This window comes from Falco naumanni, chromosome 3 (assembly GCF_017639655.2).
Source record: "Falco naumanni isolate bFalNau1 chromosome 3, bFalNau1.pat, whole genome shotgun sequence".
Taxonomy (NCBI): domain Eukaryota; kingdom Metazoa; phylum Chordata; class Aves; order Falconiformes; family Falconidae; genus Falco; species Falco naumanni.
The window spans coordinates 53,912,348-53,935,437 of NC_054056.1; positions in this window are offsets into that span (position 1 = coordinate 53,912,348).

The window sequence follows — 23,090 nt, forward strand, 5'->3', positions numbered from 1 at the left end:
AATGTACTTAGGGTTGAGCAGAATCCTCCTTATTGAGCCAGATGATAAATGATCTATCCAACTTTGATAAAAACTGTAAATAATACTAAACTGCAGTGAATATGCTGTTGTGTGGTTTTGGCACCTTTCCCTTTAATGTAACCATTTCCAATTATTAGTTAAATGGTGTCTACTTGGTATTCACTGAGAATATTTTATTTTTTTTACAGGAGAGTTTAGAGACATAGTCCAAAAGATGTAAAAATGTAAAATGCTTGTAAGCAGAACTGGCTAGATCCTGAATGGTGCAACTTCAAACACAAAGAAGCCTGTTCAGAAAAACACTAAAGAAAAGGAAGAATTTTGAATCTTTAATTCAGCTTAACCATAATCAGTGCATCTTGTAAACCAATCTCAGGACTTTCTTAGGTTCTTCAGTAACCTGTTAAGTAACCTCAACATTTCCTTGGTTTCTGGAAGTACTTGCAAAAATTAAATTTCTTCTTTTTGAAGTTCAAGCTCATATTTCTCCTTTTCCTAGAATCATGAAATAACAGGATGGAGCAGACAAGCAGGCAAAAAAAAAAAAAAAAGAAAAAAAAAGAAAGGAATATTTTGTGTCCCACTCTGTCCTCTGTTTCCTGAGTCAGTTCATAAATTAGCAACCTCTTTTGCATGGTCATAAAGCTAGGAAAGAATGTAATATTAAATGATATGCTTATAGGGTACTACAGCAAATAAACTTTGACAAAGCTTTAAAAAGAAATCATTAACATTTTTGAGGACTGTCTCTTCCATTCTGTCTAAATTTTCTGTAATTATGTAGACTTTAAGTCCAGAAGAGATTATAAAGAGCAACTCATCAATAATATGATCAATAACTTGCCTTTGGAAGAAGGAAGAGACCATCAACTTGTCTAGTAAAAGCCAGTGGCCAGTGTTAGCCAATATCTGTTTTGTAACTTCTTTTTTTTAGGGTTTTCTCCATGTCTGGGGGGGGGGGGGGGGCGGGCGGGCACAGAAATCATATATTTGAAAAAAAGATATATTCCTTTTTAATGTATTTGAGAAGTGTTCTTTTGAGGTTCTTGGCACAGGGGCGTAATTAGGTCAAACACATTCTTTTACTCTTAATAAATAAATAAATAAATCTGTTAATGTTTGACTTTCTTCCCAGATAGTTTCTGGTAGGTAACAGGTTCTGTAATTTCTTGTGAGGATTTCCTTGGCTATATGCAGTCATATGTCATAGAGAGCCAGAAGTGCTTCCCTTAAAAACCTGAGGTCAATAAGTGGTTTCCGAGGTGATTAGGTGAATCTACCAGCCTGATAAATTTGCTTATGAAATCTGGCTTATAGAAAATATATGATTGCTAATGATGGGGAAAGTATCTTACTGGCTTTGGCTGCAAACAAATAATAGAAGACTCTTGTTTATTTTCATGCTTCTTAGATGTCTGTTACCTGAATTTTGGCAAATAGCTTCCATCTGCTCTGGCTATTCTTGCCAGCCCTTTTGCTGGCTCATGTAGTCAAACCTATCTGCTCTGGCTGAGGCTGCTTTCTCTCCCCTCTAACCATTCTGCTTTGAAACTTGCTGTCTAATGCATTATTGTTATGCTTGGGTTTGTATCATAAGGAAAGTAAGTGGGAAGCTGTGAACTTGCTATCCTTCAATGTTGTCCAATAATTTCCTCATAGTAGGTCCCACCCTTACAGAATGGATTTTTCTCACCTTTTTATACGTGTTTTCACTGTTGTGTTACTTAGGTTAAAGAGATGCTATTTCTACATGCCTACGGCATGCATCTTTCAAACTTGCTTGTTGTCTTTCAAATCATTAAATTAATATCCATCCTATTCAGCTTTTGAATGCTTGTCACTCTAGAAAAGGCAGTTTCCTCTAGCTAGCAATAATTAGATACTGGTTAATGTGCTCTGTGTATTTAGGCATTATTAGAATTTAATCCCAAAGTGACAATACTGTTTCTGCTGATAAGCAGGATGAAATACCCATACATATTCTACTCCATTAGCTTTCCTAATCATTTCAATCCAATTGCTCTGAAGACTTCTGGGTGTACTTCTTACAGAATGCACCATTCCCTGCCCTTTCCTTGCTTTAAAAGGTGTGATCGTTATCTTTCTTTTGCAATCTTGCTCATTGCTGACTTGTCTGCTCTGTGTCTGGCTTTCACTGTTGGAGGCTAGCTGGAAAGTTTCCAGTTTCCTTGGTCAACTCAGGGGATATGTATGCCAGAGTAATGACAGTGAATGTGCTGCACCATTTGTGAAGAAATGTGGATGAGGCTAGCATTTGCATTTTTAAGTTTTGCTTTGGTTGTATAGATAAGGAGAAAATAATATCTGTAAAGCTAGAGAAGATCAAAGCCAGTCAGCAGGCCTCTGGGACTACTTTAGAAGTAAAGGTAAGAGTTTGGGTTAGTTTCAGGTCAGAGAAAACACACACAGAATTCTGGAAATACTTTGTTAATGTAAATGCAGCTTTACCATTAACTAGCATGTGACTACAATGTGATCAGGAGATGCTTTTATTCACATCTTTAGTTAACCCTTTTGAAGATCTGTACCTATATTTCTGTGTGGTAGTAAATGGTGTGTCAAGACAGTGATGTTTTGTGTCAGCTGAGTATTTCCAGAGTTCAAGAAAGGACTCAGAGACGTTGCAGTGTGAAACTGGAGTATTTTTGAGGAGTCTTCAAAGAGGAAGGTACATAGATGTCCAAGTTGCTTTGATGTCATTGTAAAGTTTACACTTTAAATACTTTCATACTGAACATTGTTGGGATGCCAATATGCTTGTTCTTTCAAGACTTGATTCCACTTCATTTCTAGCCACACATAGTGATGGTTTCACCGCTAAATGGATCGCTAAATGGAGAATTAAAATAAATCAAATTTAAATTAAATAAAAAAAAATCAAATTAAAAAATTAAAGCTGCAAGTATACCAACTGGAAAATATATTTCAAGTTTGCTACACAGATTTTCAGACCTTCTGTAAACACAGCCTTGTGATGAAATGTTTGGCCTCTCTGTATTGTTAACATATCATCTCCTGTGTTTGGTTCAGTTTTGTGATAAAAAGTAATAATATGAAGTGATGATTTTTGGGACAAAGCCAGTCTGGAAATCAGTGCTAAGTTTAGAAATACAAAGTCATAAAATGATGTGAGATGCATTTTATATCCTGCATCGATTGTACACAAGAGCCTTTTGTAAAAACGGTTTATCAGAAAATTGTTGCTCCATACAGGAAGTATGCTGTGTGAATGTGTTTATACTACAGAGTTCATAAAAGTCCCATTAAATGCTGTAAATGTAGCTTTTTTGGTTGGAGTTTTGTGCTGTTTAGGTTTTTTTTTGTTGTTGTTGTTTTTTTGTTTGTTTTTTTTATATATATATATATATATGATTCACACCAAATATACCAAGTATTTCAGTGTGAAAACTTCAGTGGTGTTTAGAGTGAAAATGAAGCATTTTTTTACCTGTAACAACTCAATATTAATTAACTGACATATGTCATTAGCATGGGTGGTGGTTGTGTGTAAGGTCTTTCTCTTCCTGTTTTTTTTTACTTTAACCAAACACAGTGAGGGGAAACATACAAGCAGAATTGTCTCGTTAAAATATGACTTTTGCAGTTATGAAGAATGTAATAATTTTTAAGCCTTGTATCACAAATGTTGAAATAGTACAGAGGCGTGTACTCACGGGCAGAACATTATCCTTCTGAAAGGAATATTGATGTGAAGAGATTTACAATTATGAAGTATTAAGGTTTAAGAAACTTTGATAGAAATATTCTTTAAATATTATTTAAGCTCTTAAACAAGGTTCATCATATGAAAAACTTTATAGAAAGGATGAACTGATAATTTCAGAGAGGTGCAAATTAACCAGCATGGTGTTGTTTTTTTTTTTAACATATTGACTCAAGTAAAAAAGTATAGTAACACAGAGAGATTTCTTTCATCCAAGAATCAAACCTGAATCTGTCCCTAGTACTGTCAGAAAGAAACATTTTTTAATAGATTTTTGCTATAGCAACACTTTGTCTTCCTTTCACAGAAGAATTTTTTTTTTTTTGCACTTCATTTTCAGCCAGCGCAGAATCCTCAGCATTTCTTTTAAGACATAGTTGCACAGGAAAGGGAGATGATAAAAGTAATGTAGAATAGTAAGGCCCACCCCTCTGTGTCTCGGGAATTTTCAAATAGGTCTCCCTAGGCAGAATGCCTGTTTTTAGGTTGGTCTGTTGAACATCAGAGCCTTTAGATTTGAGTTTGTAGTATATAAGCTAGGAAATTTACCGCTTAGTTTTTTTGATATCAATTACTCCTTTGTTCAATACAGATAAACACTTTTTAGATGAAAGAATGAACCAATGTAAGTTTATATTACAGGCCATGAACTTTACTGGAAATTTTTTCTTCCCAACAGAATGTTGTTTATGGCACATTCCTTCTGCCTGAAAGTTGGAGTTCCTCTGTTCGACCTATTTTCCTCATTTTTCAGTTCTAGATATAGAAAAGCTAATTGCCAAATATATTTAAACCATTCTTTTCTTATTGACAGTAAACCAGTGTTGAACCAATGGATGCAAGCTGGGATGCTCTTCTGTTTTACTTTTGTGCGTTTAATTTTTATATATATTTTTAATCTTACAATAAATATTTTATTTTTCTAAGTCAGGATAGAAGAAGAGGTAGAAAATATGTGAAATTCAGTCCCTAATTAACACTTTCAGTTTACTCAAATGACAAATAACCATCTACCTCCTTGTCTTACAATGCAGTTCAAGTTCACAGTCAAGATGTGCTGATATTGCACTTTCAAGGGAACTTTGAGAACTGGAAAGTCATGCGCAATTAATGACTTTCAGAAGATGGAAGAACTGCAGATATTGCTGGAAATTCTTCCAACGCAAGCTCTTACTAGGATATTTAGAGTGACATGTAATATATCATTTTTTAGTAAAAGAACAGTCTGGCCTGGCTGTCTGATGAAGCCATGAGAGAAGTTCTGAAGAGAAATGCTGATGAGACAGAAGTCATCCACTAATCTATGATCTGAAGGTCTGTGTAATTTTCAACCCCAAAACATTTAGTTTGACTTCCAAATAACAAATCTATCCCTAATTTGATTTCCAGTATTCCTAAGGTTGCACATTTGATATGCTTTCTCTAGACGAATTATCAAAGTAAAATTATCACCACAAATTAACTTTTTTTTTTTTTGTGATACTGTTTTGCAGAAGGTGACTATTGCCATGATTTACAAAGTGTTAAATTACAAGAATGACAGATAAAACATTTTGCTCTGCAGGAACCTTGAGCTATTGATAAAAAGCAGCATTTTGGCAAGGCAGTTGAGCTTCCTGTGATGTAGTTTTGGAGAAGCTGGCAGGTTTTGTTGGTATGAGTGCTGTCAGTAAGAACTCTGACCACAATCTTCTGTTGACTGTTTAGTCAGTAAAGTGTTTGCTCTGTGATAATCAAGAACAGGATATCTGCCAACGGTGCAACAGAAATACCCAATGCATGATCTTGCAAAACATTAAGTAATGTCAGCATATTTTTATGTGAGTTCTTTGGTATCAGTTGGGTACCTTCAACTTGTACAAAGGGCTTGCTTATTTTTTTTGGAGATTCACTGATAGATTAATAGTGTTTTGTATTCTTCTTTCATGACTTTCTCCAATTTACAATGGATACAGGGAAAAAAGTGAAAAGGAGAGGAAAAGTTAAAGGAAGTCAACCAGAAGAAAGAAAAAAAATATTCTTCCCTCAGACATTCACTTAATTGTTTGCTAAGCAAAATGTGCAATGATAAAAATGTCAATTTTTAGTTTGGAAATACTGAGCAATTTGAAAGAGGGTATGTGTTGTGGCCGAGTGAAACGATGAACCTTCTTCAGGCTGGTGGACAGCCAAAACCTCTATCTTTACTGCTTCTTGTGCTTTGGATCCATTTGTGGGTCTTAAGCTCAGCAAAGCAGCATGTGCTTACATTCAGTTTCCAGAAATACTGTTGCACTTCAGAGATCTTGTTGAACTGGGGCTGGGTTTGAGATGACAGTGCTGGTTGTGAAATGACCATATAGCTGGTAAAATATGACATGGAGCTTAACAGGCTGTCATAATTGTATTGGTGAACTGAAGATGCTTCTTTCTTCTAGGACCTGTATTTAAATATAATACAGCTAGGAAATTTAGGGTGCGCTCTAAAAGGAGAGAGTTAAAAGTTCCTACTGCTTTAATACAGGATTGATCAGTGCCGCCCATTGCAAGGCCAATGAATTTCAAGGGCAAAGGACTTTGAATATCAGCACTAATACTTATGCTGGCTCGTATCTCCTGAGAAGGCACAAGACTTGTGAGAAAATTATTCTCTTGAGAACCACAACAGAAACTTTAAAACACTTTTTCTCAATATGGAAACTAAAATAACTTTGATTCTAGACAAATGATTTTCCTTCTTCAGTTATTTCCAAAAATTTCATTTTAATTTTGTCCATTATAAATATGAAAACACCTGACAATGTTGCTTTTTAATTTATCTAGTAGGTTAAGTGCGGTTTTAATTCTATCTTCGTCTTTATTCTCCAAGTCCAATTCTGAAAAGGCTTTCATAGTCTCATGAAACTGAAAGTAAGGGGTTTGTGGAGTACTGACACTGAAGAAGGGAAGCAGATTTGCTGTCTGCCAACTAAATTGGTTTTGGTTGTTAATCTGATCTCTATGGCTTTTCTGCTTAGGCTTCAGATACTTTAAGAACTTGATTGTTTCCAGTGTAGCACCCAAGGTTTCTCCCAAGCTTCTAGCATTTCTCCTTTCTGATACATTGTGTTTTGAAAAAGCAGGAGTTTCAGAAAATCAGGTCCTTTGAAGACATTTCAAGTTTGGAAATAGACAAATGAGGCTGAAAAACATAATTCTTGCTTGAGAATTTGGGAATCAATATACTTGGCAGATGGAAGCAAAGCTTAATTTTTGCCCTCTTTGCTGTAGAACAGTTAAAGAAGTGCATATAGATGACTTAGTGGTGTAAGAGGCTCTTCTCATTCAGGTCAGTTTTTGACTGCATGCAGATTAAAGTGAGGGAAAAACTGAGTTTTTACCATACTTGGACCACACATTTTATCATGGGGAATGGTGCAATAAACAGAAGAATTACTCTAGACTTTAGTCAGTCAGTCCACTCATTTCTTAGGAAGCAAACTTCATGACCAACTGGAGATGGCAAGGTACTTTGCTGTGCACCTGTCTTAGGCAATGTTGACTCATCAAGACTAAAAATTATTACAGAAAGAGCTGGTTTTGAAAAATGCTTGTTTCAGAACAAATGGTAAAAGTTTCACATTTTTGCTTTGCAATGAGAAAATAATTCTAGTAATTATTTTAGAATAAAAAAATATTTAAAATTAAACATTTGAGAATAATGAAAGAAAAAATATTGGTTTGGATTGAAATAAATTGAGATTTAAGTTTAAAAAGTTTTGACCTATTCCAGAATGAGGTTTGTTGAAGGTCCAGGCTTTTTCAATTTTCTGGAAAAGGGATTTCTTTCTTTTACACCTCTGTGGCGTCCTTCCTACCTCTAAATCTTTTAATTATTTTTATTATTTTCAAGTGATAAAGTTTAGTGTATTCCAAATTTAGTCTAGGAGTGCCTCACTGGTCTGACAGTTTTGTACTGACAAAGGTCTAAGACGACCTAATGAGGGAGAAACCAGCCCAGAATAGGATAGCCTCTGTTCTGAGTCTTTGACAAATCCATACGCTGTTAAATACATTTTTTCCCCTCCTCTTTGGCCTTTTTTTTTTTACTAGATCAAACAAGATTAATAGATCAAGCAAAGTAGGAAGCTCAGGTAAATAATAAACTTTCACTCAGATGTCGCCTTTGCTAAGAAGTTGAAGATCAGAGATTAGTGGAAATAGGAACCCAATAACACTTCCTGAAACTGCTGTAGCTGATGCTTTAATTCCAAACTGTTAATGATTTTTTCTGTTCTTCCCTTGGATTTTTTTTTTTATTGTTTTCATTTACTTTTTACACACTTATTTCTTCTAAGGAAATGTTCATAAATTTTTGGGGAAAAATTCTGAATGCAAAGAAATCAATGGTGCAAATTTCACTGATGCCCTACCTGACCTTCTGTCCAGCTCTCTTTGCAATTTCCTGGTACTTTGTTGATTCTGCCTATTGGTATCTTTATCAAAAAGACCTGTTTCTCATACTAACTATATCAAGATGATCACCTCATGTTTGGGCTTGGATTCCAGCCTCAGGGTCTCTTACTGTATAATGGAAACTATTCCCTTTTATTTAATAGTTCTTCAAAGTAACTGTGCTTATTTATTTATCAACCACTGAAATACTGTCTGTAATTTTATGAAAAATCAAACATATATGAATATTTCTTTAAAGATTTTATCAGAGGCATCTTTACACAGACCCCATGCTGAGAACTCCAGAAAGCTCACATGGGGCATTGTTCTTTTTCCCTCAACGTTGGAATGTTCCAATCCTTTCGCTGCACCAAAGCTATGGTGCTAGGGGTTTGCTGAGTGGAGGGGTAGTCAAGAGAGACTGGTGTTTCCAAAAGATCACTTAACCTGACTTCTGCTGACAATTAAGGTCATAACTGAGAAATAGGTTTCCTGATGTTTGGGTGACCTGGCTATTGTCTATCTGTGGTTACTGTCTTACAGCTCTAGGGAGAGGTGTATTTGCCCAGGAAAAAGTCTTCAGTGATGAAAGCCCTTCTGCCAGTGCTCTGATATAATCATTAGAAATCAGACTACTAGTTATTTGAAATGTATCTTGTACACTACAGCAGCCAAAGGCAGGGCTATGTAATCTTGTTTCTGAACTAGATAGCCCAAGTGCTGTGGTGCGGTTCTGGTGACACTGCCATGAGCATGGCTGCGCAGCTACTAAACTTCAGTGCTGAAATACTCTAAGGTTCATGAAACTTCATCAGACAATCATGCTGTTTTTATCAAGCCATCATGTACATATCTACATGTGCACACACCCTTTATTAGACCCTTCTAATCCAACTGCAGAATATTTTCATTTAAAGTATGAAGTGGTGTAGGTCACTACATATTGAAGAGGAAGGAGAATAACTGGTGATAGCAACAGCAATGACTGTCCTTCACATTTCTGTCCCTTTGCAGAAGCAGACCACTGACTGTAGTAGCTGAGTCATAAGGACTCACTCTATGCAGAGCACTGCATTATGCTGTAGCTTCTAGCATTCCAAAGCATGAGATGTCTCAGTGGGGACGGTGTTGGAGTTGTTACTCAGACCGCTGGGCCAAACTTCCCTCATTCTATGTTCATAGAGGAAAGGATCTCTATATGCAATTTTCTCTGTTTAAAGCAGCCACCCAAGGCTTTCCTGTAGCTTGGGACACTGGTAAAAAGTGAAAGGGGGTACTGATGCAGGAGAAGGATATTTGTATAAAATCTTTGGCTTCTAATCAGCTTTCACTTTTGTACCTAGAATATTGCTTACTGCTCCTGACTATATTCAGGATCACAAAGCTGAAAGCAAAGCTGGTTTATTTAGCCTTCGGGGCTTTCGTGCCCCTGTGCTACTTGCAAGCCAGTCACGATTTGGCCCATAAATTGCTCAGTGCTTTGCACTTTCAGAGGAATGATTAAGAGCACTCAGTCTACGAATAAGCTATTTGTACTTCACAGTCATCAGCAAAACATTGTTAATAGATGCTGTAGTGTTTGGCTTTGACTTGCCCTTTGCAAAGTTCATATACTCTGCCACCTGAATCATAGATGGCAGATGCACTGAAGTATGATCTCCCTGCTATTTGCCCAAACTGAAGATATTAAAGATAGGGCAACAGCACAGACGTACCTGACACTGCTGAGGGTAGGCCATGCCATTTAGATTTGCTTCTCAGAGATTATGTTTTGTACATAACATTGTGAGAATGAGGTATTATATGACTTATTTTTTAAGAACAAAACATATCACACCATGAGTGTTCACGATCCTTTTCTACACACTCTATCAAATGCTTTTTGTCAATCTGATAAATATCAAATATTGATTTGTGTTGTTTTCCTGGCACTCCTCTTGAATTTGTCCAGTTTAATAGATCTTCCCTGTGATGTTTCATTTATCATGGAATCCATAGTAATTTTCAAGTGAAATGACAGCTCTTATGATTGAATAGCAACTTCAGTATTAGTCTGGATAAAATTTGCCTGCTATTGATTATAGTCAGGTGTCTCTATAATTATGGAAGAGTGATCTATCACCCTTGTTTTTTAAATGATGTGCCAATAGTAATCTCAAAGAATAGTTTGTTCATCCTTTATATAAGAAAAGGCTTTATAACTAAGCACTGGGGATTGAATTTACACAGCTTGATATCGGTGTATGTCACCACTTACCTCTTGGATACTGGTACCTCTTGGCACAAGTTTAATAAATACTTTTAAGGAAATTATATGAAAAGATTTTGTAGTTTCATTCAGTGGAAGTCCTTCAGGAGGAAAAGGCTGCATTTGGCACTGCTTAGCACCCAGATCGCAGCCTTCATGATTAGATTGAATAGGCAGGAGGAGCTCCTTCACCTAATGAGAAGTAAACCCCACTCAAACTCAGCTTTTAATTTCAAATATCAGGGGTGAAATACTTCTCTAAAGATTTACCTTTTTAAGTGAAGGTCTGTTTTTCTGACAGTTGTAAGTGCAGTACACTAAAGGAACTCCAATTTCAAGGCAGATATCTTTAGGACACTTATCTAATCTCATTGCAAAATAAGCCAGAATGTCAGAATAGCAGTATTTTTGAGCAGACTTGCAAAGAGTGATCTGTTTCTTGTAAGGAAATGTTATGTAGTTTAGGAGTGCATGCTGAAATATATTTTCCCCAATCTGGCTTTTTTAAAATGTCAGGAATATTTAGCATAACTTAGTATGTTAGAATTTTGAAGATCTATACTTGTAGAATTTTTCTTTTTACAGGGAGTGCTATCACTGTTCTTGACTCAAATAGATACTGAATTAAACAATGGGGTTATATAATTTCTCAGTAAATTTTTATTTTCAATTTTTCATAGAATTTGATAACTTAAAAAATCAACATTAATGCATCTCTGTTAACATAAAGGAGTGTAATGATAAAAGGGTAAATAGTTATGAGGAGCTGATTAACTTTCAGGATTGTTTACTATCATTTTTACCTTACTCTCTATATTCTATCTGGCCATCACTACAATGCACTTAGATATCTTGTTTGGAGTCTTTAGCTGGTGCTTGAGTGGTTTTGTTTTGTTGGATGGTTGGTTGGTTCAGACCAAAACAGGGAATATTTTTATTGGTTTTAGTTTCACTTTCTCAGGGGTTCAAAAATGCTGTATTCGGGTCTGCCTATGGATACCCTGACTCTGATAAATTTTACCTTTGCTAAAATGTGGCTTCTCTCCCTTAGACTTACTCAAGTCTTGGCACGGGGGTGTGACAGTCATTTTATTGTCAGACACAGAACATTATGGCAGAGTGGGTGGAACTAAAAGAGAACTGAACTTGGAGCTTTCATGTGAATAAAGTGTTTGCTGTTTAATCTTTTCCAAGTTCTTACAAAGTTAACTTCTTTTCTCTTCTCTGATGTGTCGTTTCACCATGCTACTTCTCACCTGCTTTCCTGACAGCCCTCGTTCCCTCCACCCCCTTGCTGCCCTCCTATTCTATCTAAAATGGCACAGGATTAACCTCTTTGTTAAACAGTGTGTCTCCTGGGAGGTTCACACTTCAGGGTTGTCCCGGTTTCAGCTGGGACAGAGTTAATTTTCTTCTTAGTGGCTAGTACAGTGCTGTGTTTCGGCTATGATGTGAGAACAATGTTGATAACCCGCTGATGTTTCTAGTTGTTGCTGGGTGATGTTTATACTAAATCGAGGACTTTTCAGTTCCTTGGGCCCTGCCAGTGAGAGGGCTGGAGGGGCACTGGAAATTGGGAGGGAACACAGGTGACAGGTGACCCAAGCTAGCCAGAGAGGCATTCCACACCATATGACGTCATGCTGAGTATATAAACTGGGGGAAGAAGAAGGAAGGGGGGGACATTCGGCATTATGGTGTTTGCCTTCCTGACTAACTGTTACACGTGATGGAGCCCTGCTGTCCTGGGGATGGCTGAACACCTGCCTGCCCATGGGAAGTGGTGAATGAATTCCTTGCTTTGCTTGCGTGTGCGGCTTTTGCTTTGCCTATTAAATTGTTCTTATCTCAACCCTTGGGTTTTACATTCCTTTCCAATCCTCCTCCCCATGCCTCTGGGTGAGGGGGAGTGAGCAAACGGCTGCATGATGCTTGGTTGCTGCCTGGGGTTAAACCACAACAGTCTCCAGCAGCAGTCAAACTGCATACTACAGTTCTTGGCCCTAAAAACATTTTTTACAGTGGTTTATCCAAGAGCAATCATGGTAAAATGGCAACCTACCACTTGATGCATGAGAGCTGACAGCAAGAAGCAGCTGTCATAGTAAGCACAACTGTTTAAGTTCTGATTCTGGTCAACTGTCCTGTTTTTGGCTGGGATGGAGTTAATTTTCTTCTTAGTAGCTAGCATGCAGTGCTGTGTGTTGGATTTGGTGTGGGAACAGTGTTGATAACACACTGATGTTTTTGGTTGTTGCTGGGTGATGTTTGTATTGGCAGGGGACACAGCCAGCTCAGTTGACCTGAACTAGCCAAAGAGGTATTCCATACCATGGGATGTCATGCCTGGTATATAAACGGGGCAGGGTGGTGGGGGTGTGTGTGACAGCTGGGACTGCTGATCACTGCTTGGGGACTGGAATCACTAGTTTTTTTCCCTTCCTGTTGGATTTCATTCCTGTGCCCCCTCTCCCTCTTTTTCACTATAAATATTATTACTGTTCTTTTGGTTTTATTTTATTTCAATTATTAAAATGTTCTTATCTCAACCCTTGAGTTTTATATTCTTTTCCAATTCTCCCCACCCCTCCGGGTGCGGGAGGAGTGAGCGAGCAGCTGTGTCGTGCTTGATTACTGGCTGGGGTTAAACCACGACATCAGTGTTTATGACTGTCTTTTAGTGGTACAGAAAAAAATAATTCTAAAAGAGGTGAGACTGTTTAGATTCACTTCTGCTGTATTTAACTTGTAATTAAAGGTAAAGGAAGTTAGTTCTGCCCTATGATTAACTTCTATGCTCATATCATAAAACTAAGCCATTTAGAATTTGACACATATCTTCCATTTATATAAAAACTTCCAAAAAATATCTATGATTGTAATGGAAAAAAACCCCCCAAAACCACAATGAATTAAGTAACCATATGGACTTTCAGTATTTTCTTTTTCGGTCACTAAGATAACTCTTAGATGGGTTAAAATGGAAGCTTTCCCTTGCTACCACAAACATACCAGTCAATTTAACAGAAAACAGTTTCACAGAGGATGAAAGTCCTTGTGAGAAAAGCTGAAAACTAAGTGCAGTCAGGCATCAATGATATCCTTGCAGATGCCACAGGTCTTCACAAGATACCCTCAGAAAAGCTTGCTCAGGTACGCATTACCCTAAAATGACACACTTGTTTGATTGCTCCATGGTTGAAAATGCCTTTTTAAAATAGCCATGTTATAGTTGTCTTGTGAGCACTCAGAGCCATCACCTGATTCTTTGTGGCAGCTAATGGAAAAGTAAATTTCCAGTAAAGCATTTCCTATTACAAGGTCTGTTTCGGGGACTTGCCCTGACTTCACAATAGCAATGACAACTGAGCGCCAGAGGCAGGAAGGTTTTTGATACACATTGACTAGTTCAGTGTTTTCTTCTTACTATGTGAAATGCTGACAGCAGAATGATTTATGGTGTTCTATGAACAAGAGCAAACATTTCTTTTTTTTAAATATATTTTTATTTTTAAAATAAGTAAATCTTGTGGGTAAGAAATACCCTGTCTAGAAAGACGAGAGAAGCTCACTTTTCAGGAACTACAGGTTTCATTTACAGTCAAGCTTCCTTTTTGGTCTTTGAGTGTTATTGGCACTGATACTTAAACCATGACTGGGTCCAGAGTTGTTTAAATGTAGACTTGTGAACCTTGGCTAACATGCTGATAAATCTGGTTTAAGATTTGAGGCAGTAATGAATCCTGAACTGAGGTTTTGCTTGGTGCAGCAGTAAGTACCATGTCCTCCTGTGTCACAGGGAGGTACAAGGTCCATAAAGGAATGAGAGCAATATAGATAACCCTCTAGTGAGAGAGAGGAGGGGGAAAGAAAATGGGAATACTGAGAGAATAACAGTGGAAATCCGTAGAGGAAATCTTAACAGCTCATCCCTGTGTCTTTTCTAGTGTCTGAGTGTATTGATTCCTGTCTTCTTGCTAAAGTTTCCCCATATTGGAAGTGTTTCACTGTAGGGCTGAGAATGCTTGCTAACAGTGTGTAATCAACTTTCACAGGCTCTATCTGTGCTGTGCTCTCAGCTTACTTGTATGATATGAAAAATAAACATTGTTTTAATTTCCTGTTCTCTCAGTCTAAGATTCACTTCTGGTTTGGGTTGTGTAGTTTGTGGATTATTTGTTTTGGGGGGGTGGGAGTGGGGGGTGAGGTGGCTGTTTATCTGTGTATATTACTGCATATGCAGTGATTTACAGAAACAATAGATTATTCTCTGTCTATTTCATGGATGTTCAGAGAAGGAAAGAAAACAAGTTATACATTTTCAGAACTTTTTTTGCTAGACTTGTCATTCTTTATAGCTATGTCTTGGGATCCCAGAAACCCATGTATTATGCTGCAATGATCTTACAGATATTTCAGCCTAATTTTAAACCAGGGTTTATAGTTTCCTTTCCAGTGGACTCCTTGGAGTATAAGATATATTTCTGCGTGACAAAATGGGGCTGCTTTCACCTTGTTAGTAGCAAGGAATACCCCAAAGGAATCTTTAAGATTTTTTCTATGCTTTTGCTTTGGAGCTAAATATGTCCTAAAAATTGGTTGGTCAATTGTAGCCTAAACATCAATGACTTCTTAAAAATATAATGATGTCCTAACAAATATCACAGCATGGAAACAGAAATGCACACATTTTCAGTGCCTTTTTGAAACAAAACCAGGAGCAATTCTAGTAAGCCATGAATACTGTGGGAGCCACAATGCCAGACTGGATGGACAAGGTTCAGAAGTTAATAGCTAGAAGTACTGGAAAAGAAGGAAACGCTTAAGGGATGCCAAAAGTTGCATCATTTGTCTAAGAGATTCATGTTTTCCAAAGAGGGTAAAAGGTTCTTTGAAAACTTTCATCTAGGTAATAATGTAGTAGAGGGCTTTATCATTCTCAAATACCAATCTTAACTCCTAGTAAGTGTAAGAGTGGCAGAGAAGCAATTCTTCATTCAGTTCCACTCTCTGTTTGAGCAAGTGTGGGAAGGAACAGTTTAGCGACACAGACACTGATGAATGGCTTTACTGTTAAACTCTTAGTAACTTATTACCACTGATTTGGACACTATCAACCTTTATTTCTAGAAATTTATTTTACAATAACATTTAAAAAAAAAAAAGTCAGAATTTTATTTTAATATTTCATATTTTAATGAATATTCAGCATATTTACATGAATATTTCCTAGTTAATTTAAATGAATATTCTATTTCAACAGGGAACACAAAATGTTAAACATATTTATATCCATTAGAGATGATTTAACCAAACAGTTTATCTTTCAAATATCTTCACTGACAGTTTGGAAGAGGAGGGTGGATTACCAAAAAACTCCAGTCTTGCTGTCACTTAATGATAGTTCTGGGATAATTTAAGTTAATGGAGATAAGGCTGCACCTTGAACATAGAGTGAAGACACATGATGAAGGTAGAGTCACAAAAGGTAGGAATATATACTTTGCATATCTAAAAACATCTGTCTAAAAGATAGTCTAGGCAAGCTGTCCAGACTTGCCCTACAGCAGTGGGGGAATAGAAAAGCACCGCTGTGCATTCTATCCAACATCTTTTAGATTCAGAATTACCCCCGGAGATACCTGTCTCTCCACTGGGAAAGGGAACATGACCAACTAGCTTTGCCTAGGTAGATAAGCTTTTTCATCCCAAGAATGTTAAATACACTTTCATCATACAGTTGTGGCCAGTCTTTCCATGGTGAAAGTTATTTTTATGTAGTGCTATGCAAAGAAAAGATTTGTAAAATACAACATGAGCTATTTCAAAGGTGTAAAGTGCTTGCCCTATTCAACTTTTCTGATGCTTTAGAATTTTGTGGAGAGGAATGTATGGATGGAGAAAGGAATGTTTTGTCATGCATAGCAAAGTGCATGAGATAAATGGTCTACAAAGACCCTAATGACTGATGATTTTATTTGCTCAATAAATACATTGGGACAAATATTATCAAGGCACAGAGTAGGAGTACCTGTTGATACACTGGATGAATCAAAAATGTTATTGTGTTTTGTTCTAGTGGTGTCATGGAAAATTTTTCATTTGTGAAAACTATTGTGCTGCATTCTGTACATATCTGGATTAAAAATAGATCATATACCAAAGTACAGTTCAAGACTAAAAGGAAGGTGGGTGGTTTTGATTATGTGGGAGGATTACGCTTGGTAACTATGGCCCAAAGGGAGTATGGGACATGGTTATTGTTGTGGCTGATAGATTATTGATATAGAAATAACGAGTAATATTGCATATCTTCTTTAAGTAACTAACCAAACACATTCCAAACTGCTAGTTACATTCTTACTAAGGTTTGGTTAGCGTGCAAAGGTCTCCCTTGCTTTTTCCTGTTATTAACATGTAGCATACAAACTGGTCTATTAATTTTAAATATACTAAACTGGTGGTATGTTACTGGAGCACATCCAAACTATTCCAGAAGATATGCAAACATGTATGTCAGACCTGAATCAGAGAATTGTCCACAACTTTCTCATGTCTCGGCAAATTTTGTATCAGGAGCGTGGTGAAAAAATTGGTCCATTTTTTGTTGGGTTTCATGGAACCATGCCATTTTCTGCCATTTGATGGTGTTACGAATAAAAGAGAGAAATTCAGCTGTGAGTTTGTGGTAGAGGAATTAATTGCTTTCATAATAAGAACAAAACAAAAATGTGTTTCCATTGTTGCTTTGTGCCAGTGGGCAGAAATGAGTACTATTGCTTCTGCAATTGTGTCCCTAGAATGTCAGGCAATTTATGAAGAGCAGATCACAGGGGGAAAACCAAGCAATCTGTATTACTGTGTTGCAAAGTTTGTTTTAGATTTTGTAATGTGTAAGTCTTTTAACTGACAACTAAGGCTTTGAAGTTTGTTGGGTTTTTTTGTTAGTTTTTGTGTTGTGTGGGTTTTTTTTGAGTTTTTGTTGTTGTTGTTGTTGTTGAGAAGTATGATGCCTGACTGAAACTTTGAAGGTTTATTAATATTGTTTGGTAGATAGCCCTTTTGTTACTGAGTACCTACCCCCATTAAACTCTGACATGCCCAGCAGTAAAGCACAACACTGTTCAACATCTCTGGAGGTTGCCATGGAGGTAATTTGATGTATAAATATTTTCGTAATTGGCAAACTAGGAAAAATATAAATGATACCTTTGTGTTGACTTACAGCCTGCCATCCAAAATACAGTTTGATAATATTGTGGTCTGCGTGTGAATGTTCAAGGACACCAAACCACCAAACCTTTGTAGGAAAATGGGGAATGATGACTGCTTTTTCTGCAGAAGCTGGGCAGTTCCATTCGCAATAGTAGAAAATTCCAAAGTTAGGGACACAAGAATCACTGAGACCAACAGAACCATTCCCTAAGTTGCTGTAGTACCCTGATCTAGTGTGAAAATGGGATTTCAGAGGCAACTGAAAGGATACAGAGCTTGTCTTCATTTGGCTATTGAAGTAAGGTAAGCACCAATGTGTGCATTTAAGCTTCCTTGTGCTTGCTGACAAACCTCAAGAAAGTTCGAAGAGACCTGTCCTGGTTTCAGCTAGGATGGAGTTGATTTTCTTAGTACCTGGTGCAGCGCTGTGTTTTGGATTTGGTGTGAGAACAATGTTGATAGGATGCTGATGTTTTTAGTTGTTGCTGGGTGATGTTTTTACTAAGTCAAGGACTTTTTGGTTTCTTGGGCCCTGCCAGCGAGAGGGCTGAAGAGGCACGGGAAACTGGGAGGGGACACAGCCAGGACAGGTGACCCAAACTAGCCAAAGGGATATTCCATAACATATGACGTAATGCTGAGTTTATAAACTGGGGGAAGAAGAAGGAAGGAAGGGGGTTACTGCAGTAATGTCCATTATGTGATCTTGTTTTTCTTTGTTCTCCTTACTTTGAAAGATCTGCCAGCAATTTGAATTTACACGATTCTAAATCTGCACTATTCAAATTCACTTGAAAGTGGAGTGCTTTATTCTGGCATGTCTCTTAATATAGCTCTTACTATAAGTTGAAATTTAACTGAGACTCAAAAAGCAGTCTACACTTGAAGCATGCTTTGAATTTAGCAGAAAGTAACATGCAGAAGGTGTTTAAGTGTCTTGTTCTCTATTGATCTTCTAATTTTGCTCATTCAAGTTTTCTGTGTCATGGGTGTTGAGGAATCTTGGTTCCAGGTGTACTTCAAAAGAGATTACAGGAATATGCACCCTAGAATCTGAAGTCACAAGTACTATTCGTTCTTAAAGGGATAATTAGCTCGAGTACAGTACAAGTTGTTACAAATGTCTCCCTGAATCACTAGCAGCACAATACTCTTGACTCTGCTATGTCAGGGATCTCTGCACTGTACCTGATCATGCAGTTGTAAATATGATGGCATACCATAGTGTGGGCTAAGTTATTTTTCTTATGTTGAAATACAATTGTAACAGTTTGGTTGTGTCAGTGAAAGTTGATGGCTGTTATAAATATCAGTCCATCATCTTAGTTAATGATCATATTCTTCCTTCATGTATTATGCACAACTCTGTCTGTCTGGGTGTATGAATCTCAGGGAAACCTTTACTTAAATAGCCCTATTATTCTTCAATTAATGTTCCCTGCTTCTAAGACTTTCAAAAATAAAAAAAAAGGTTTAACTTGGCCTTTGTTTCTACCACATGCAACAAGTTTCAATAGCTTCATTAACCTATGGAAGATGTTTATAAATTCTCATGCAGTTGCTTTGCTCCCTTGCCCCTCATTTGAGTGTACTCTTAATGACGATTAGATCACTACTTTGTGCTCTGAATGTTATCTGTTCTATGTTCTGCTGCCCAGGACTAAAAAGAAAAGATTATTTACTTTTGATAGTTCAAACAGTCCACTATCCAACATTTGTTCAATGCTGCTAAAGATTCCTTTAAACTACTAGTGAATATAATTCTGTTTGACTATACTGGGTGCTCAGGTTTTGGGGTTTTTTTCTTATCTTCCCACCCCAGCTCTTACAAAAAGGTAATTTATGCTGTTCTTGTCCTTCACAACAGCTTTTTCTAAGTCCCAAGTGCTATATTGCTCCATGAAGTTTTCACACTTGGTTCAGTGTGTTTTCCTCCTATGTATGTGTATTTTCTGACTTTGATAATTTGCTTTATGTCACTACTTTTTCTTATTATAGTAGCTTAGAAACTGTGTCACATCTGCCATGTCAGACAACTGTTACTTTTCCATAATCATCTACTTGGTGTATTTGACACTGGCAAAACCGTGGCTTTTTCATTGACTAATTTGCAGTCTTTTAGTAACCTATATCTAACCTTTGTGGTTTAGCTGGTTTTATCCTAGACCCCAATAATAATCATATCTCTTGCCAAGGGTGTGATTATTTCCTTTGTCCCCTTTGAAACTGGGGCACCAGGTCATTAGCCTTGCATTGATCATGGACTCTCTTTGTTCTATGATTTTCTGTTTCACCTAGTTTACTGAAAAACATATGATCTATGTATTATATTTTGTGTAAAATTCAGCACTCCTCCAATTACTGAAATAATGTAGCTGCTTCTTCTGAATATATCAAAAACTGTTAAGAAGACAAAGCGCAAAAGCAAAACTATGCCTTTCTGCAAGCCTTCTCTATTCCCAGTACTGTATGCAAGTGTAGTTTAAGACTTTGTAATCATCCTTTACAATCTTTGATAATTTTGACTCTGATAGGACTTTTCATTACATTTTGCTTTTGCTTGGCGTACTTCCTTGACTGTGGATGGAGCAGCTGCTACAGTTGATCAGAACGGGGGAATTTGACAGAAGTATGATTATTCACTTACAATTTACTTACCTATAACTTCTTGATGCCGAGTAATAATCCCATTGATATTAGTGAATTTGTATGTATTGTATATATAAGGCAGCCCAGTTTCGGGTTCTGATCTACTAAATCTATTGGCATGGTTGTTTTCTGTCTGAATCAGCCATCTTTCATTTTTTGGGGTCAGAGTGACAAGGCAATGGGAAATCCATTCTAGGTATTTACCAGGTGATTTATAAGCACTCAGTAAATGATGTTAGGGCCTGACTTTGAAGTATATGTGTTTGCCAAACCTGTTGTTCTCAAAGAAATTTAAAAGGTTACAGAAATGAGGAGGCAGACAGAAAACTAGTAAGCTTGAGGGGAATAAGTATCGAGTGGTAAAAATACAGGTATATATTGCTTGACTTGGCATTATGTTCCTTTTAAAATGATTATGAAGAACCCCCTCTTCAGTCTTGTCAGACTTTTTTATTGACTGTTAGTAAAATATCAGTTTGTGTTCTCTATAATTTAGCCAGGTTCACAGAAAAATATAACTCCTCAAAGACTTTGTAGTGTTATTTCCTTTAACATTTACGCTAACTCCTTGTTAGTGTCCTTGTGTCCTTGTGAATTACTCTGTAATTATAGTTTGAAGGAGCTGAAATACCAAATTGAGGGTAATCTTCTGTTAGGCTCTTAGCTGCATATAAGTATTAGAAATCTAAACGTTGTGGGTTTGTCATTTTGGGTTTTTTTTGGGGGGGGGTTGTTTGTTTAAAATTCTCCATTTCAGTGCTTAATGAAGAAAATGGCTAAAAACATTTCAACGAGGTAACAAAAATTGAAAATGAACTTGAAGAGTCTTCACAATGCTGTTGCTGATTAACTAGATTTGCAATAAAAGCATGCTGGTATTATTCTTTGCCCTAGCTGAAAGTGCTAATAAAATAAGACAACTGACAATTTCCAAGATAATACATTTTAAAAGCAATCAAAAGACCTTCGTTCTCTTATCTGCTGATGTTGAGTTTCTCTCTGCTGTTATGTCTGTTTAATCCTTTATTCACATAGCTTTAAACCTCCTAACCTGTGGGATCCAATTAACATCTTCTAGTAGGTGTTTGCTCTGTGTTGCAGGTACCTTGAAGAGACAGCTCTTTGAAGCTGCTTTAACACGTTACTGTGTACGGAGAACAGGGAGGACCAGCGGTCAGCGCATAGGCTATTTCTAGCACAAAATGCTTGGCTCTGCTTGCTTCTACTGCTTTTCCATGTTCCTCCAGATAAGTCCCAGAGGCAGGCTGGCAAGGGAGCTTCCAGCTTTCCTTTTGTTTCCTCTTTATAAGATGTGATGTCTGTATTCATTGCCTTGTTGACTAGGGGATTTCCCCTGCTAATGGTGCCATACAGAGGTGGGTTGTCATTGCTAGCATTATGCACCAGCATACATCCTAGCCTTTTCCTATGTCATCTGGACCCTCAGGCAAGAGGGCAACTGGGAGGTGGCTGTTATGTTCTGACAGCAGAGATGATCTTCTGTCTGTGAGCAAAAGCTTCAAAGGAAAACGTAGCGCAGCTAGTTCTGCACAAATGCAGGTTTGGGATGTACTGATTTTATACTGTATGTAGATTGATTTATCCTATTTATGCAGTTTAATATATCTTTGTGGCAGAAACCTGGGCTTTGTAGCTACTGTAGTAAGGATGTTGGGTCCCAGTCGTGCATACTAATACTGAAGCTACTTTAACAGAGCTCTTGGCATCTCTGTTACAGGCATGATGATTGCCAAAGTAGAGTCTAGCGTGTTTATAGTGAACTGTAAATAGGAAAAAGGACACAGGGTGAAGGTGTACCATATTCATACTCTGAAGGATGGCACAACCTCTTTGGTTATGGTAACAAACATTGCAGTAAACTGCAGATTGTCCTAGTTAGGCTTGATGCATAGGTATGGCTTCAAACTGAGTGTTCTGCATGAATGAGTTGGATAACTTTCCAGTTATTTTCTATTTCTCAACCACTTGCCTTTACTGACACCACCAGCTCAGGCTTTTAATTCAGGTGTCAGTGTTGCTCAAGCACAGAGAGTCTTTGTACTCTTGGATTCTGTAGACTTCTACTTACTCAGGTGTTTTATATCGTCTGCAATTGAAAGAATTCTTGTGCAGTTGAAATTCTTATCCCAGTTATGTGTGAGCTTTGAGGGGGAAATCCATAGAGCCAGTACTTTGTACAGAGTTAATTTCATCATTATTTAGAGGACTTTCACCTAGATGTCTGCACTAAAACTGGTTTAGACCCCTCTTATAGTGAGTGGAAAGAAATGAGTGCTTCAAAATTTATTGTGATCCCCCCTTCATCATTTTAACCAGTGTTTTTTCTGGCATTATTTATAATTATACCTGGAGTAATTAACTAAATCAATTTAATTACTTAGAAGTAAAGTACTATCAACATGGGTAAAGATGGAAAAAATCTGGCTATTCTGGAACTGCAAGTTTCTCCACCTGTTGTATTCAATGGCTCATCAAGATCTTGCCCTGCTTTTCAAACTTATTTGAACACACAGTGTCACTGATTAAGCATGAGAGGAACAAGAGATTTACCTATTTGTCATATGTCTGCTTCTGAGAAATTTAAATAGCTGTCCGAAGAACAGAAGCTCGTGATAATGGTAGACTTCAGTTATTGAGGAAAAACAGCATGACAGGTCACAGCAAACCTGAATGGCATTGCAAAGCCACACTGACAGCTTTGCTTTTGTTTCAGAAGGTGGAGGAAGCACAGAATGTGACTATTTTAGGTAATATTCTCACTCCACGGGGAGAATGCAT